Genomic DNA, 17,220 nt, shown 5'->3' with positions numbered 1-17,220 from the left:
TTTTTAGAGCTTGAAACAGCTCCAGGAACGTTTTGAGCAGTAATTGCACTGCAGATAATTCAGGAATAAGTTAACTACGGGGAAGGCATCTTGTTGGCATATGCAATGTGATAGATTACATAAGGAACTGCTGGTTTGGAACGTTTTGGGAAATGAGCTGGGAGTGGGAAGGTTCAGGACCTCTCTTGACTTGAGGGCACTTGTGATCAGCTCTGCCTGCCACGAGGGGGAAACGCTTCTCATTCAGCAGCCGCTGCCAAGTCACACCAAGCCCAAAATCATTCCTGGCTGCTGCAAAATGTGGGTTTGGCAGCCACTTCCCAGCACGGGGCTGGCCGTGGCCATCCAGAACTGGGAATTCTGGCGATGGGGTGGATTTTCCAGAGCGGTTCTGCTGCTGCTGCCCTCCCTGCAGAGCTGCAGTCGAGGGTGATCCGCATCATTTCCCAGCACCACGACCCCTTTCTGGGTGAAAATGGAGCTGGAAAAAACAAAACAAAACAAAACAAAAACATCAAAACCAAAATAATTAAAAAAAAAAAAAAAAAAGGCAGGGAAAATTTCAAATTGAAGTGATGAATCCTCCAAAAAGCTGCCAGTGGGTGGCCCCAGGAAAATGATTCCTAAACCCCTCCAAAATTGCCTGTCTTTTGGGTTTGAACCTCTCTGCTGGGGTGTTTTCTTTGTGCCGTTCTGGCTTCACCAAGCTCAATTATTCCTGCCCTCAACGAGCCCCGGGGCTTTCCCAGTGCCGGGAAAGCACATCCTGCCGACTGTAAACCTTTTAAAACGTATTTATTTTGGCAATCCTCGGCCTGGAAGGGCTGTGATTTTTGCAGTTGGGCTTGGTGTTTCACGTAACCAGGAAGACAGGTTTTAGCACAATAAAAAAGGAGTGATGTTTTCTTAAGAAAAACATCCCTGGGATGTTCGGTCAGCCTGGGGCTGATCAGGGTTTTCCTGCTGGAAAATAAGGTTTTCCTGCTGGAAAATAAGGTTTTCCTGCTGGAAAATAAGGTTTTCCTGGTGGAAATCTAAGTCTGGCTTACAGAAAATACAGGTCTAATTCCTTGACTAGGCTGGACGTTCTCGACCTTGGAGGTGGAAAGTGAGTAAAAATATTTAAAAGGGGGGAAATGCTGCAAATTTATGACTGCAGGAGAGTTTACTTTGGGTTTTCTCTTATTTTGGGGAGGCAGAAATAGCTGAATTCCCCATTCCCAGGAGCTCCCAGAGATTCCCCCCCTGTGGAAATAAGAGGTACCAGGGCCCTGCTGGCTCCATCTCTGTGTTCTGGTGATCCAGGATCAGATATATTGGATTTTATTATCCCCTGGAAGGCACAAACCTCTGCTCAGTCCACTGGCAGCTCTGCCATTCTTCCCAGCCTGCCAATCAAGCAGCTGTAAATGAGCATCCATTGTTAATTACTTTTACCCCAATTTCCAAGGAGGATGGCAAAGATTCTACCTCAGTTAATTGCCTGATAGATTTGGGTGTGCTCTGAACCACACACTGCTGAAAACCTTTGGGGCACTGGCTTTTTTTTCTTTCCCTTTATTTAAGGATAATTAAAAAAAACCAAACTTAATTCAACTGCAGTACAATTTAACAAAAAAAAAAAATTCACTTAAAAAAAAAATAAATTAACTACCTGGAGAAACCAAGAAATTCCAAATTGAATTGCTCCAGCCTAAGTGCTCCATTGTAGTTCTGCTCTCGTGATGTGGGAGACTTTATAATTGTTATCTCTTGAGAGGCATCAGCTTAAATCTGCTCTCAACAATAATCTTCCTCTTTTTTTTTTTTATATGTGTGTGTGCTGTATCAGTTCAGTTTTATCATTTTTTAACAGGGCTGAGCAGGTTTAAACCTTGAATGATTCCTTTGGGAACAGAAAGGCAGGGAATGGGATCAGCTGCAGACTGAGAGTGTCACGAGCCCCTGGGACATTTCATGGACTCATGGAATGGTTTGGCTTGGAAGGGACCTTAAAGCCCATCCCATTCCAACCTCCCAGGTTGCTCCAACCTGGCCTTGGACACTCCCAGGGCTGGGGCAGCCACAGCACAACCTGTGCCAGGGCCTCCCCACCCTCCCAGGGAAGGATTTATTCCCAATATCCCATCCAACTAACTAAAGTTTAGATTAGAAATTAGGCTTAGATTAGATATTAGGAAGGAAGTCTTTGCTCTGAGGGTGCTTTCCTGCACAAAGCAGTTCCCGCTGCCCCAGACACTGCCTGATTATTCTGATTATTCCTGCTCTTACCAGCATCCCAGTAAATCCTGTTTGCAGACAAGGCAGATATCACTGCTGGGCCATTTTTTACAGCTCTTTATTGCTGGGTGACACAAAGTCCAGGGCCATGACCTTTGGAAAGCTCTCACTCTCCCCTAAAGGAATTCCATGAGCAAATCACTGGCTTTTCTTGCTGATTATTGCAGGGAACAAGTCCCCCTGCCTGATATTTTTTGGCACAGCTTCCCACCCAGCCCGGTGTCAGTCTGTCACTTGATCTGTGTGCCCCCAAAAGTTTGATCCTATTTAAAATCTTGCTACTGGGGGCTTGCACCTCCTTCAAAACCCACTAGGAGCAAATGTTTTTAAGGTGTGTTTTAAGAAAAATCATCACTCCTGCCAGCTACAAGATCCCCTTTAAGCCTTTCATCCTCTCTCTGTGATCTCTGTGCTCTGCTTAAAAAAAAAAAAAGAAGAAAAAAAAGAAAAAGCACCTTTTAAAGACGAGGAGGTGGGTGAGGATTCTGCTTCTCCAAAACAAAACTTGGAGGAGTAAATTGAAAAAAATTTAATAATAATAATAATAATAATAACAAAATGGAGGTGGATGCTTCCTGCAGGGGAAGTTCCTGCTTCTTGTGCAGGTCAGACCTTTGTGTGGTGTGATAAAATCACCCCACGTGCAGCTCAGAGCTGCTCCTGCCGGCAAATGCCCTCACTCCTGGCTGCTTTTTAAGCAGCTCCTCTTGCTTCAAGGAGCCCAAATCAGCCTGAAAACAAGTTTTACAGCCAAGATGGCAGAGATGGCTGGAGATGCTTGTTCTTGTTGACGTTCTAACCACTTCATTTTTTTTTTTTTTTTTTTTAATTTTACTGCCCCGGGTTCCTGAATGAATTTTCTTTAACGATGATGGCTCGGGGAGATAAGCCCTCGATTTTATAACCCTGACTCAGAGTAGCAAACACGAAGCTGGTTCTGGCCAGCATGGGGGACAGGACCTGTCCTGGTGCAGCCAAGTCACGTTCCAGCCAGATCTGCAGCTTTTGGGCTCTGGGAATGGTTTTCCTCAGGGGAAAAGTGGGGGGGTTTGTGTCTCCATTTGCAGCTAAAAGGGAAGGACCTGCCTTATATTCGCTTTCCTGGGAGGAAAACCGGGATCTTTGGGCGTGGAAAAGCTGAGATGTGTGCGAGAAGTGGAGTCTGGTGATGGTTCTTTACACCTCTGAGTATTTATTAGTAGGGTTGTGGTGTCTCTCTGTTTTTTAAGGTGAAAGCTGAGAGCAGATTTTGGAATTTACTGCAGCAGGGAGCTGCACTGCTGTGGCAGGCAGGGTGTTGAGGATTTCCTGAGGTGTGTTTTCTCTTCCTTAGGCTCCTGGTGCCCTCCATCAGGCCATGGAAAAGAGCTAATTCCCGTTTTTCCAGGGCATGAGGCGTTTTATCCACGCTGGCCCATCCTCACCGCTTTGATTGCCACTGTCTGCTCTGCAGAGGATGAGTTGTGTGCTGAGGGGCTTTGTCCTGCCTGGTGTCCTGGGGAATCAGGAGCAATCCAGAGGGTTTTCCGAGGCAGCTCCCCCCATAGGAGCTGATCCCTCTGCAATCAGCGCAGCAGCATCGCAGGGAAGGGGCTGCTCCCCCTGCGATATTCCCTCTGCTCCTCCACCCCTTCCCCTTGTCCTCCTGGACAGATTGGAGCTGATTTCTGCTTCCCAAGGCTATGCTTTTCCCGGGAGGCGGCAGGGAGGGCTGGGGGTTGTGTTTGTGTGAGGGAAGAAAGGCCAGGCTGTTCCTGTGGACAAAGCTGGCTTTGTGCTGCTGCTCCAAACATCCCCCGGTCAGAGCTGCTTCCAGGAGCAGTTTGGCCTCCAGGGAAAGGAGGAGGCAGCCCCTGCTTGCCCGGAGAAGCCGTGGCTGCCCCAGCCCTGGGAGTGTCCAAGGTCAACAAGCTGGGACAGTGGAAGATGTCCCTGCCCATGGCACGGGGTGGCACTGGATGAGCTTTATGGTCCCTTCCAACCCAAACCATTCCATGATCCTGCAGGTCAGCTATCCAAGGGTTTTCCTCTCAAAGAACAGCCAGGCAGCTTCAGTAGTTTTCATCCATTAGTGCAAGCTTTATATTATATATAACTATATCTATGTCCCTCTCTCTCTCTCTCTCTCCATATATATACATATTCTCCTCTGGAGGAGCAAATCCAATGTTCTCAGAGGCTCTGGGGAAGGAATCAAAGCCATTCAGCCCTTCCCTCACATCCTTAGTTGTGCTTCTTCTAACACCACCAACACCTGTTGGACGCGCAGAACTCTTGGAGAAGCTTTCCCAGCTTTCTGTGTTTCCATAAGGTTGTTTTTCCTCCTTCCCTCCACCCCTCAGTGATGCTGAAAACACCCAGCGTTGTTCTGAGGGGGTTCTGGTGGGGTTTTGGTACCCCAAAGGGAGCCCTGGGGTGTGTGTAACCCGCAGATCCCGTGGCAGGTGCCAGACCAGCATTCCTTAAAATCCTGCTCCTCCTCAGAGCCATTTCCAGGGCGCTCGGCGGTGGGTGGGTGACACCTTGTGGTGCCTGGAATTGTCTCTGGAATTAGAGTTTTCCACCTTCAGAGCAAACTCTGGACCAGCCCAGGCTCCTCTGTGAGCAGCTGGGACACCCCAGTGACTTTGCCACCCAAATTTCACCTCCTGGCTGCAGTGGGAGCAGCCGGTGGAGGTTTTACCCCTGTTAAAAACAAAGGAAATCCTGTTTTGGGATGTGCTGGGTGAACTCCAGGGCTGGGTCTTTGCCCAGCACAAAGTCCAAGATCGCATTTTTAATCAGGAACCCGTTCAGCAGAAATATTTGACATTTTAATTGGCTTGCTCGGGAGTAATTTTGAATAAGTAGACCCCCAGATATGAAATAACAGATAACAGGGGTTGCTTTACTTTTCATTACAGATTATTCCCTCCTTCTACAGTACAATTTCAGGATGAAAATTTATTTCTGATGAAGAGAGGCTGGTAAATAGAATCTCATTATCTGTCACGATGAGAGGAGAAGGGCTTTGTGTCGAACAGGGAAGGGAAAAAGCCCTAAATGTTGCATTTCATTTTACTTTGCAACCTGTCAGAAAAAAATCCTCTGCCTCATGAGAAATCCTCAATTGGAAAATATAACAAAGGGCACAAGTGGGGGAGATAATATTGGAAAATCTAATTCAAAGCATGTGCTGCCCTCAGATAACGCAGCAAGAGCCAATCTGGGGCTGCAGGTAAATATATTCTTGCAGGAGGTTCTGAGCTGAGGGGTGATTAAGATGAACAGAGCGTGTAATTTCATGAATTATCCACATTCCCACTCCAGCTTCCACAGGGAGAGAGAGCCCTTTATCTAATTCCAGGAGGGAGACACAAGGGTCTCAACACCTTCCTCATCTCCAGGGTCGGATTTTATTGAAGCAAGTTGGATGGTTTGGAGGCTTCTAAATTTTGGGAGGGCCCTGGAAGTCTGGCTGGGGGTGGGGGGGTAGGTGGGAGAATCTCCAGAAGGTTACCTGTGGATCTTCTCCTTGGTGGGAATTTTGCAGGATATCAAACAGTTAATTAAATGGGGGCTCTCCCAATTCATCACCTAAATGGTTAAGGACACCCCTTCCACTGCCTGGGCATTTATGGAGAGCAGGAACAAGGTATTTATTGCTCTGCCTCAAAACCAAGAGCAAGAAATTCAGGTCTTGGCCTGGATTTGACAGTTCATTTGTCTTTGTTACAGGGTGAAAGCAGCTGCATCTTGGAAGCCAAAGCTCAGCCCAGATAAGAAAGTCTTTGACCTCCAGACTCATCCACAGTTGTCAGGATTGAATGGTTTGGTAGAGCCTGGTTATTGAACACCTGGTGGGTTCATGGAAAACACACACATGCATATAAATATACTGTGTTTAGGATGGGATGCCAGCACTTATTGGCAGGGAATATTGAATTCATTATTTATAAAGAATTTTACTCCTTTGAATCCCATTTCCACTTCCAGGAAGCATCAGCACTGATTCTGGAAGAAATGGAGTTAAATAACCTGAACTAGTGGGGGACTTTCTCCTGAAATATTTCTCATTTCAGGGCCATGTAATGTATAAAACTGCTCAGAAAAAGCAAAAGGAAGCCCTGCCCACCTCAGCACTGCAAACCCCATTTCACTGCTCTTCCCTTAATCCCACAGACACCATTCCTGAAGGAATTCTCCCCCTCTGCAGCTGGATAACAGTGGATTTTTTCCTCTATTTTGGTGCAAATCCTGTGTTTCTCCAACCCTGTCCTAATCCCAGGAGCTGCACTTGATCCTCAGGGATCCCTCCCAACTCAGGATATTCCATAACAGACTTTTCCTTCCACCAGCTCTCCCTCTGCCTTGAACACTTGGGTTTCCCACTCTGACAAGTCTCCCCCCTCCTCCTTTTTTTTCCCTTATTTTCCTTTCAGGATTTCTCCTCCCTCCCCAGTGTCTGGGCAGTGCAAATCCAAGGATTCCTGGTGCTGTGGCCGCTTGAGGGGGGTAGAAGGCAAGGCACAGCCCTCCTCCTGCCCTCCAGGAACAATTCCCAGCAGAGCAGTGGAGTGTCAATGGCAGGAATTGGTAATTCCAGGACTCACTTGGTCAAGTTTCTGAGCGTCAGGAAACTTGGTGGGTGGTGGCAAACACAGACTGGTGCGATTTGTCAATGAATAAAATAATCTCAGCGAGAGAAACGAGGCCGGGTTTTCTGCAGAGAGGTTAATTTTCGGCTTGCAGCGTTAACCATCGCTGGAAAGCGAAACAAAGGACCCCAAATCCCTTCTCTGAGGGGGTCACACCTGCAGTTCAGTCCCAGCACAGCCAATTCTCCACCCACCAGTTCGCTTCGAGCTGGTGCTTCGGTTCCTGCTGCCCACCTGAAAGCTCCAGGAGACTCCACAGGGGCGGTTCAGTTTGGTGCCTGAGGAGTCCAATCATTAATCAAAGAAATAAAAATAAAAATAAAATTATCACTCAGAAATACTGATTGAACTCGGACACGGACACGGGTGGGAGGAGCGCGCCGAGCTCTCCATCCCCGTGGGGAGCTTTGGGATGTGTCAGGGCCGTCAAACCAGCGGAGAAGTTGTGTTATAACCCCACTTTCAGGTCAATCAATTATCTCCCCTACCCCTGCAAGGCTCGTTTGAACCCACCCCCCCTCCCCGTTAATGAGCTTTTTGCAAAGCAAGTTCGTTAACGCCGCCTGCCAGCCCGGCCTTTAACGAGCCCTTTCCCAACCCCTCCTATCTTATCTGGGGCTCCATAAGCACAAAACGTTCCTGCGAGACGTCGCTGTAAAAAATAAAAAAAAAATAATAAAAATCAAATGGCGTTTTATTGATGCGTCTCCGCCGCGGTTTGGGGGTGTCTGTTTGCTTTGAGCTGAGCAAACACCGCCCTGAGGTTTTCCTGTGACTGGGAAACTGCTGGGGAAAAGATCCTTTTCTTTTCTTTTCTTTTCTTTTCTTTTCTTAAAAAAAAAGTGAGGGGACGTGACCAGTTGACTTCGACATCAACCTGTCGTTGAACTGCGTGAGGTTGTTGTTTGTTCTGAGCGCTAATTTTAACTGAAATTAAGATTTTTTTGATTGTTTTTTGCTTTTCCTTCCTCTCAGGAGTGCATTAAAACTACCGGGTTGCTGTTGCTTTACACAGCGGGTTTGTGGCCTGTGATTCCAACCGTGAGCTGGTGGTGAAGTCAAGTCCTTGGGTCCTGTTTTATTGGGTTGGAATTGGACGCCTTAACAATCATCTTCATCAGCTTCTAAAACTCACCAAATTGAGTCTTAGAGGTTTCCTTTTAAGAGCCAGTTTTAGGCAACCATCTCATTCCACAGGTTGCTCCAGCCTGGCCTTGAACCAGGTTGGCTTACAGGTCGAAAATGACTTTTACACATGTCAATTATATGGCTTTTCCAGCGGGAAGATTCCCATTTTGTAGCCCGGCCTCTGGGTCTTGAATACGAGGAAACGAATCTCTCGTAATTCCCCTCGGAAGGGCGATTTCCAATTCCTTCATATCCAGGAAAAAACAAAACAAAACAAACCAAACCAAAACAAAAACACTCAAAAATAATAATAAAAAAATAAAAATAAAAACCCCCAAACCAAACAAGCAGAAAAAAAAAAAACCCAAAAAAAAAAGCCACGAGGCGTTTGTCCTTCCCCACGTGCGTGGGTGGGGAAGCTGCGACTTTGAACCCGCTGTTGCTTAGCGATCGTTTCCAATCGCCGGGGGCAGCACCTGCTGCAGGAAAAGAGGGCAGGAAAATAAAACACCTGCGGTGTCCCCGAGCTGGCCCTGCCCGGCTCGGATCTTCTGCAGGGCTTTTGTTTCGGTGCCCGCGGTTAATTCATCGCCACCCGAAAAACAGCCCCTTCTTGTGAGGGTGGCTTTGAAGTCGTTCCTGCCACGAAATAGCTTTTTAAATGGATAAAACTCTGTCCACGGGCTCGGATTTTGTTGCTCCTGCAGCTGAGATGGGAATTATTTATTTCTCTGAACGCTTCGGTTTTATTTGTGCTTCCATCAAATCCCGTTTCGATGAGTTATTTGCAGCGGTGAGGGCTCTGAAAATAATGTTTCCCATCTCTTCTTGGGCTGGATGGAGTGTTTTGGGGGATGTATTAATTCCTTTTCCAGAATCACAGAATGGTTTGGGTTGGAAAAGCCCTCAAAGCTTCACCAAGTCCAACCATTTCACTGCCACTAACCCAGTTCCTGCTGCATCATCCTGGAAAATTCCACATTTGTCCCATTCTGTGTGGGGTTTTGTTGGGAGAATAAACATTTCTTAGCAGGAGGAGGGTAAAATGTACTCGAGGCCAAAAAATGGGGGGGTGATGACAGAGGTTCCTAAAGCCTTGAGTGAAATATTCCACGGAATATTCCATTTTATGGGGCATCACATGGGGTTGGGGTTGTTTGCTGGGAGGCTTCATCCCCCTGGAAGGAGGAAAACATCACTTGGAAACAGTGGAGGTGATCACAGTGGATAAAATAATAATAAAGTTTGTGAGAATTGCTAAAAATATCAATAAAGTTGGTCAAATTGCTAAAAATAACAATGAAGATGATCAGAATGGATAAAATATCAATAAAGTTGATCAAAATTGCTACAAATAATAATAAAGGCGATTGTTAAAGATAACAATGAAGGTGATCAAATTGCTGAAAATAACAATAAAGGTGAACAGGATTGCTAAAAATAACCATGAAGGGGATCAGAATGGCTAAAAGTAACAATAAAGGTGGCCAGGATTGCTAAAAATAACAATAAAGCTGATCTAAATTCCTCACGAGTGCTGTTTCAGCACTTCTGAAGGGGTTTAGGCTGTGCTAGGCCAGGAAAATTTATCTAGATACTAAAACAAAGGAAAAAATGAACTGGGAAATCACACAATCCACAACTCCTGGAAGGCACAGCCTCCCAACTGTGTGCTGATTTCCCCAGAAAAGTTCTCAGTGCCACCCCATCCCCCTCATTCCCTCCATCCCAGGGCAGAATTTTAATTTTCCTCCTCAACCAAAAAAAATTCTTTTCCCAGGAAATAAAGAAAGAAATAAAGAAAGAAATAAAGAAAGAAATAATAAATAAACAACCCCCGATCCAGCAGACTCTGTGTGTGTGAGAGAGAGAGCCCCTGGTTTTCCTCCCGGGGAGCTGAAGTTAAAAATTATTCAATGTAAAAATTCCTGGCCTGTGAAGCAGAGGCTCTGGACTGTACCAGGCAAAGATTTTCACCAGCATTCCCTCGCTTAGCCAAGGCTGAGATAACAGGCACTTGGTGGAATAAATCTGCACTTCCCAGATTCCATCTTCCACCTTGGTTTTTTTTTTCTCCCCTCGCTTCCCAGCTCCCGGTTGATGTTTTTTTTCCTTTTCTCCAGGACAGCAGGGGCAGGGGATGCTGTTTTAGGGTGTTTTCTTCGCCTTTGGATGCCGAGGAGGATGGCAGAGAACAAGTAAGTGGTTGGGCTTTCTCCTCTCTCAGGGCAGGAGTTTCTGGAGGGGCAGTTGGGTTGTGCTCTGCAGCGGTTGGGATGCACTTTTCCAAGTGGTTCAGGGGGGGGAAATTGAATTTCGAGGCATTCAAGGTGAATTATCGCAGCTCCGTGACTTCTGGAGGTGCTGATTAATGACAGAGCGATTCCATTTGCTGACCTGTGCCTTAAAAAAAGTACCTGCAAGCCGCTTTCTGGTGATTCCCCAAAAATGCTCAGCCATGGAGATGACTCCTTGAGAGGCAGGAGGGGGAATCACCCTTGGGAAAAATAAATAAATAAATAAACCCAAGCCACTCACTTTCTAATGTATTTATATTTTTGGAACCCCGGGGATGGGGTAGTGATTGATATTGGAATCACAGCCTGGCTGTTTTCCTGGGGATGGGAACTTCCACGGCTGGATTATTCCAGCCACCAGCCTGTGAAAGCATTTCCTGCTGGGAAGGCTCCTGGAGCTCTTGGGAAGTGGGAGCAGGAGATTTACACCCCAAATTTCTGCTCTCCCTGGTGAGAACAGGGCTAAAAAAAAAAAAAACCCAAAAACCAAAAAAAAAAGTGTTGCTGGAGAGAGGGAATCTTTATTAAAATCTGTATTAATCTTTGTTAAAGTGGAGAGATAACACCCAGCTGAGACTGTGTCTCCCCAGCACTGGGGGTTATGTGATTTCCCATCGTTGTTAGGTTGTTAGTAGATGGTTTCCCCACGTTCTTTGATTACGTGAGTTTTTAAGCAGAGGTAAAATGCGTGGAAAAGTTAAGCTGTAGGAGAGTTTCCAGCCTGCTGCCTGAAAATGAACCAGGGAATAATAATTAGGTACTATTTCTTTAATTTTTTTAGGATGCTTTCTATATCTGACAGCCCAAAAAAGGAAGGGAGATAATTGTTTATTTTTATATTGCCAAACTAGATTTTTCAGGTTAAATTCTGGTTAATTCCACAGCAGAATAAGCAGGAGATAAATATGAGTTTGGGCTTGAAGTGCAGTAATTGCAAAGAGCACAGCAGCAGAGGGGCTTCCTCTGGATCCCCAGCAGGGCCCAGGACGCTCTCAAAGGAGCCAGGACTGTGAAAGAACTATTTATTTACTGCTACCTGGGTTAATTTTTAATGTGGCAATGTATAAAAAATGATGCCCTGCACTTGCAGGACTCCCTGAATTTCCATCCTTTCCTGTCTCCTCTCCCAGGCTGTGTCCAGGTTATTTCCAGGCAGGCTGTGCCACAACCTGCCCTCAGGTGTCCTGACCTTGCTGTGGCCTCCACTTGAACCAGGCTGGTGATAAAATAGCCTCAATTATCTGTCTGCACTGTGACATCAGGGACCTCTGCATGGCCAGGGCCAAAGTCCTGCTGCAGGGAAGAAAACTTCGCTTTTTTGGCCTCCTAAAGTTTTCTGAAGTGGTCAGATAAGATGATCCCTTTCTATTCTAAGTTGTATGTTATATATGTTTATTTTTATATATATGGGATGTAACAATAAATATTCCCAAAGAACAGTGGATACAAAGACAGAAAAGCTCTGACCCACTTCCCTGGAATTTGGATCAGGATTTGGGTTTGGATCAGGATTTTTATTGATATCTACTATCACTTTGCTAACAAACAAACAAACAAACAAAAAACACAAAAAAAAAGAAAAAAAAAGAAAGTGTTTTGTTTTCATTTTGGCTGAAGGGAAAAGGAGAATTATTGCTAATGATTGACAGGGCACTGAGGGGGAAAATGGGAACACGTTGGAAAGGAATGTTTTCTGGGAGAAATCCCACTCAGGAGCTTTCTGACCTTGCTGGGGGTGCAGGGGGGTTGCATTTGGGACCCCCAAACCAGCAGCAAAGCTGGAGCCAAGGACAGGATCTCCTGATCCAACAGGACAATCCACAGGGCAGAAATGATCCCTGGTCCTCCCTCCTGCTGCTGGAGAGCCCTGCTGTGTGAATTCCTCACAAACACCCCTCAGCTCTTTCTTCCCTGATTATTTGGGGTTTCTCACCTTTTTGATATTTTGCCATTAAAATTCAGCCCTAGGGCTCTGGGTTTGGTTTGGTTTTATGGTGTTTTCTCCTCCCCCAGTGCAGAGTTTGCCTCTTTGTGCCCAGAGCAGGTTGAATATTTGTCAGAGCTCCTCCTGGCAAAAGGCAAATCAGCAGTGGGGACACGGGAATTGCAGCTGGAAGGAGCAGTTGGGATGTTTAAAGGTGATGTTGGTGTCTGTTCTCTCCATCTGGAACACAGATGAAAAGAAAAAGGAGAATATATGTTGTGTGAGAGGGAATTTGCTGTGAGATTAATCTGATCATAAACCAAAATAACAAGGAATCAAAATGAGAAAGGGGATGCCCAGACAGGGAAGTTTTAGTAGTTCTACTGTGAAATATTGTTTTATCAACAGGGGAAAGGCCTGTTTTGCAAAGGGTTGCAACAGCAGCGAAAGTAACTTTAATCTGCACCCAAGTCATTAAAAGCCAGAATGGTTGTTTGGTGTTCCAGGCTCAAGGGATATAATGAAGAACGAGGTGTAAGGTCATTTTTGCTTCTCAGATCTAGGAAAATGTAATGGGATGGAGTTTGTAATTAGGAAGAAAACCCCACATTATTCCCTGTCTGTGAGCACCTGCCTGGGTCATGTAAACTCTTTATGTGACTCCACGTGTTACCTGTTTCTGCAGTGTCTCATCAGCCTTTTGGAGGAATTGCCTGCTCAGAATGTGAACAAACTCTTTATAAAGTTTATCTCTTTATAGAGATGCTCCATCCTTGAGAGAGGGGAGAAAAATGGTAAAAATTAGGATGCCAAGGGGCCAAGCTTGGACCTTTCTGTTATTGGGAGAGCTGGAAGGCAGAAATATTTAATTAACATGTGGATTGTATGTTATAACACGTGTATTGTTCTCTCTGGATCAAACAGGGCAGGATGAAAGTAATTGTGTGCACACAGATTTTTCTGGAATTACCAGCTTGCACTGGCTCCCATTTGGGAACAACTTCCCTCTTCCAGGAAGTGCTGATGGCATCAAGGGTGTAAAGTTCTCCCTTTTGCATCTCTTGATCTGGACTTTAAGCACCCTGAGCTGTTCTGCTGCACCAATGGAATCGTTCCTTGCAGGAAAACCCTCCTGTTTTCCAAGTTTTAGGCAGATTGAGGGATGCTGCTCATGGAAACCCTGGGTTTGCAGGAGGAGATGGTGTTGAAACAACTGAATTGCCCCCTCTCAGTCTGCTCTGAATCAGAAATGCTTGTTCTGCATGTCAGCAAGGAGCATAAATTCAGGAAAACAAGATACTTGAAGCACTTTATTGATTCCCTGCAGCCCCTGGTGGAGCTTTGGATTCTCTCATCAGCACACAGACAAACCAGGCTTGGCTCAGGGCTCTGGGGAGAGGATGGAAATTTTTATTTTTGGAGCTGAAACAGGAAAAAAAAGAAAAGAAAGCATTTTCCATCTCTTCTTGCTCCCAGTTAGTCCATCCATGGGGAGAAGATCTGCAGGCCTTGGGGGGAAGAATCTGAGGTGTTGTGTGCTTTGATCAGGTCAGGAAGCTTCAACCAAGAGGGTTGGAAGTCTGAGATGTGTCAGAATTGCCCCAGAGATCATTTTAGAACTTGTTGTTCTCTTTCTCCAGCATCTATTTTTTTTGGTTTTTTTTTTTTTTTTGTTATCCCAACTCCAATTTTCCACAGGTTTTAACCCCCAGTCAATTAGTCCAAAGCAAAAGAGGCTTTGGCTCCAGAGCAAATGGGCCTGAAAGCTGCTGAGGGTGCTGGATATTTGCTGGATTTAGCAGCAGGATAAAGGATGTGCTGCAAAACCCCCAGGGAGAAAACAGGGAAGTGCTGGTGGGAATTTCTCCTCTGATTCTAAATGAAAACTCTTATTTCAGGGGAGCTGAGGGACCCCAGACTGTCTCAGCTCTGAAGTGGGGTGCTCATGCTAAAAGCAGAGATCAAGAGCCCTGGTGTGATGGAGCTGCTGGGAAGGTGTGGGCAGGGATCTGAACAGGTACAGGAGGGATATTTCTGCAGGAATCCTTTGCTAAAATTCCCTGGAATGAGAACAGAAGGCACAAATCTGCTCAGTTCCCTCCCAGTTCAGTGATATTTCAGTGTAGGTTTAAGGTTTACCCCCAGTTTCCCACAGAAAGCAGGAGAGGGAAGGCAGCTTTCCCACCATTCCTCATCTTTTCCCAGTCACTACTCCCAGGATACACACCTGGAATCTCCCCCTCTTTGGAGTTTCAGGCAATTCTCAGTTTACAGCTCAGCTCTGAAGACAGCACAGCGTTTAACCTTCTTGCCCTGATTAGGATGGAATGTTAATTAATTCTTATTCCCTCCTTAATGTCAAGTGCTGTTGCCTTGTGCAAAAGAGCAACAGGAACACAGTTCCAACCTGATGATAATGAGGTTCTTCAGATGGAACCTTTGATTTCACCACCCTGATAAATTCCCTGGATTTCTGTTAATATTCCAGCTCATTAGGTGCAGCTCTGATTTTTCCAGCCAGTTGCTTTGCTTGGAATGTATGTGCTAATAATAATGATCTTTTTGGTGGGTTGAGCTCTCAGATGAGTTAATCAGGGGCAGATTTATTCACTCCTGATGGTCCAAGAGGGCTTTGCCAACCTCGATAATTGATGATGTTACTGAGCTGATTGATAAGATTATTGATAATAATTCTGCGAGGTGAGAAAGAATCACCCAAGCTGAGTTTAGATTCAATCCTGGCCTTTGGTCCTTTGTTAATTAATCCAGTACAACCCCCTCAATAAATCCAGTCAGAGGAGTCACGACCAGTGGATTTAACTGAGAATTCCAGTGAGGGGTTAATGTGCTGTAGGTCAGTTTTTTTCCCCAGCTCAACCCAAAGTGCCAGTGGATCCGGTTCCAAAGCTTCCTCCAGTTCCTGCACAAGCCCTGATTAAACAGGAAAAACCTGTGAATTGTTGGCTTTGAGTCCTGGGCTGAGGACAGGCTGCACTTGAGTGTCTCAGGGTTTCACTTTGGTCTCTAAAGCTTCAGAGGAAAGGGGGGGGGGAAACACAAAAATCTGGGGCTTTCTAATAAAGGGGGGGAGATGTAATCTGTTTACAGCCTGCATTCTTCACGTTCCTTGAGAGTCTGCTGCTATAAAAACCTCAGTCCCACCTACAGCCCCAGTTCAGTGGAGCTGCAGAAAAGCCAAATCTTGCTCTAGAGGCAGATATGACATAATGGGTCTTATATTTAGACACCCAGCCCACCTAAACTGGGATTATTTAATGCTCTGAGCACATCCTGTGTTTCCTTCTGAGGGTGAGACAGGCAGGGAGCCACCTTAGTTCCAAAATGCTCCTTTCCCCTGGTAAAGAAAAGTGGCCTGGGATTTTTGGAATAGAAGCACATTGAGGGGGGGTTGTTGTTTTTTTTCTTCTTCTGTTTGAACGGGATGACTCAAACTTGGTGCAAATCCAAGGCAAAGAAAAGGTGCAGGGTGCCTGCCTGCTTAACTCCTGAGCTGCTGGGAACACCCTGAGTGCAGTTTGTTGTCCTGGTGGGCTTATCAGCACCTGCTTCCTTGGGTTTGCTTCCCTGGGGGTGCTTTTTTTTAGGATCTTCGGGTATTTCTGTTCAGGTCAGTTCTCTGGCATCAACCAGCAGTGGTGGATCAGGAGACATGGAGTGATTGTTCCTGCCATTGTTCACTTTTAAAGGCTGAAACAGAAGATTTGGAAATGGTTTTGGTGTGTGGGGAAGGGGCAGATCAACCTTCAGCTTGTCTGGAGCCAGGACTTTCCAGCCACCAATTTGGATCAGCCACCAAGTCCTTGGGAAGGGGGAGAAATAGGTTTAAAGGTTGGGATCTATATGGCTAATGAAATTTTAAATAGATCATTTCCTTTTTCAGTGAATTTTGCTTCTCCTGCTCCATTTGAGGGGTATCTGAAAGATCAAAAACCCCAAACAACCCAAACCTCTAAAATCCCTGTCACTTCAACTCCTTTGCTTTCAGAGTGTGTTTTGTCACGGGGGCAAAGAGATTAACTCCCACTTTCAGTGAAAGGACATAAATCACACACGTTTTCCTTGCCTTCCTGTGAGTATCTTCAATTTTTCTTTGGGAAATCAGTGGCTCTAATAATTATCATTGGAAATCAGGGTGCCCTTTGCATAACTCAACATTAACATCCTGTCAGGTGCCTCTGAAACACACCCTGTGTGTGTGTGTGTGGAAGAAAAGGCAGCAGAGCATCAGCAGCTGCCATCAGGGCTCATCTTGAGCTCAGGGGATCAGCATTTCCCAACCAAAAACCTGATTTCAATAGCGGGGAAGGGGCCTTGAACTGCAGCTTCTTCCTGTGCCTCTCAGCACCTCTGATTTCATTTGCAAATGAAGGCACGAGAGAGCTCTGCGGTGTTTGTTTGAATAATCAAATGCTTGGAAAAATACTCTGAGTAGAAGGGAGCAAATCCTCAAGGTGTTTAAAAAAAAAAAACAAAAGAAAAAACCAAAACAAACAAAAAAACCCCATAAAGAACTAAACAAAGTGAACCCCCCCTTGGATTCTGTGCAGCTCCAATCACCTTGTGTCAGTTGTGGCTTGTGATCATTTCTCCCTGTTGCCTGTCTTTGCCTTTCCCTGTCCCTTCACTGTTCCCTCACAGATCAAAAAGGGGTCTCACCACCCTGCAGGGTCTGAGATAAAGACACTTGTGCCCAAATCCTCACTGGAATTCCAGCCAGCTCCCAGTGGTGATCCCAGTCCCACCAGGGCAAGGGAAGGACCACTGAGCTGTGACCTGTTCCAACAGTTCTTCTGCTTCAGAGAGGCACAGAGAGCACGTTCTGAGCTGTTAATTAAGCTGAACAATCATTCTCTGTCTTTATCTTATTCCCCTCTTGACTCTCAGGGCTGGGAAAAGACCTGGTTGTTTTAAAAGCTGAGCCCCATCCCTGGGA

Source organism: Myiozetetes cayanensis, unplaced genomic scaffold (genome assembly GCF_022539395.1).
Source record: "Myiozetetes cayanensis isolate MyiCay16 unplaced genomic scaffold, myiCay2020 scf28, whole genome shotgun sequence".
NCBI lineage: Eukaryota > Metazoa > Chordata > Aves > Passeriformes > Tyrannidae > Myiozetetes > Myiozetetes cayanensis.
Note: the sequence above shows the minus strand (reverse complement) of the source record.